This window comes from Octodon degus, unplaced genomic scaffold, assembly GCF_000260255.1.
Source record: "Octodon degus isolate 3935 unplaced genomic scaffold, OctDeg1.0 scaffold00329, whole genome shotgun sequence".
Classification (NCBI taxonomy): domain Eukaryota; kingdom Metazoa; phylum Chordata; class Mammalia; order Rodentia; family Octodontidae; genus Octodon; species Octodon degus.
In genome coordinates, this window is record NW_004524905.1 from 916468 (window position 1) to 918050 (window position 1583).

Consider the following 1583-nt stretch of genomic DNA (forward strand, 5'->3'; position numbering starts at 1 on the left):
TCTTCTTCTTCTTCTTCTTCTTCTTCTTCTTCTTTCAGAACACCATGAATTGCCTTTATTTCGCATGCATTCACATTTCAGCATTTACTGGTTCTGAACAGACAGTGGGAAGATGCAGCAGGAGCCAAGAGGCCAGACCACCAGCCCTGGGATCCCCTGAACATCGAGCAGCTCCTTTGTCCCCACTGAGCACGAGAAGCAAAAGCACCAAAGCCAAAGTGCACTTGCTGAGTTCTTCTGTTCCAGTTCTCAGACTGTGCACTGGACCCAAATGGAGGCAAGGGCACCTGGAGGAGGGCCCAAAAGCCTGTGGAAACTTTCTTCAGCTCCAAAGTGAGGTGGGCTGTAAAAGGCTCTAGTCAACAGCTTTTGTGAATAACCTACTACTATGGTGGACTGCTGGACTGTGTTGGATTGTTTTGCTGAATCCAAGCACCTATAATATTTAGAAGCCAATAGAATACCCAACAGGACTGACCTGGAGAAGGGGGATACAGAGGAAGGACCATTTTGTATTTGTATATTCAGAATAATTAGGATAGATGTACAGCTGCGTTCGCTTGGTTCAGTGAGAGGAAGGATTTGTAGTAGTAGTGTTTGGATGGGATGTCCTGGCTGCTTCTTGTGCTGTGGATGACCGCTGAGAAGATAAAAATGTGCAATGTATTAATTATTGAAAATGTCCTATTAATCAGCTTGGAAAGTGTCTCACTGATATTTGTTTCTCAATAAAACAAAAACAAAAACAAAACGAGGTGGGTGGGAAAGCGGGAACAATCCAGACGATCTGCAAGTGCTTATGAGTGTCTTCACATGGCCTCGGGTGACTGCCCACCAGGGACCCGGGGCACCGGCAGGTCTGCCTGACCCTAGCGGCTGCTCTGTTCACCTCATCACACCCAAGATGAGATATCGGCTGATGGTGGCAACAGGCGGCAGCCCAGGGCCCGGTACTCATTTCCCAGGCTGGTGGAGAGGGAACGACTGTGGTTCCAAAGCCAGAGGAGGGAGATCAGAGACTCTTCCCAGCCTTACCTGATAGCTTCTGGCCAGAGGAAGGAGGGGGCATGGAGAGTGCTGGGGGTGAGAGTGTGACAAAGGGGAGGAGGAAGAGGAAAAGCAGCACCCCTCGATCAAGGTGGGGGAGAGATGGAGAAAGCCCTGAATTTCTCTCCAAAGGCCAATTTCAGTGTGGGGGTCGGAGGGTTATAATCTATGCTTCTGCCAAGGGTGGGAGTGGAGGAGAGTGGGACAGGTCGACGGCTTGGAATGGGGTGTCACTTAAGACTTAAAAAATAGAAGACAGAACACAGGCAAAGCACCCCCACACCCAACAGCACTCCCACAGGCGGCAACCTGAAGCCTTCACATGGACTCAACCAGCCACCCAGGCCAGGGCTCCAGATGGCAGAGGCGGGGTGGGGGTTGGGTGGGCAGGCAGTGCCTGGGCCCTGAAATCAACAGCAAGGTGACTGTGTGACGTGCCTTTTCACAGGCAAGTTAGATGTGCTCCATTGGTCCAGATGGGGATGGATTTAAATATCCTTTCTTGATCCCAGAAGTTCAACTGTGTGGACAGTGGT

At 50.6% G+C, this 1583-nt stretch overlaps 1 long non-coding RNA gene across 2 annotated transcripts in view; it reads left to right on the forward strand.

The window, feature by feature from the left end:
- The window catches only part of LOC111814483, a 22998-nt gene extending 22523 nt beyond the window's left edge, over positions 1-475 (forward strand). For both annotated transcript variants that reach the window (XR_002819457.1, XR_002819458.1), the window contains one exon: positions 82-475. This is a non-coding gene — a long non-coding RNA (uncharacterized LOC111814483). The remainder of the gene's footprint in view (positions 1-81) is intronic.
- The last annotated feature ends 1108 nt before the right edge of the window (positions 476-1583 follow it).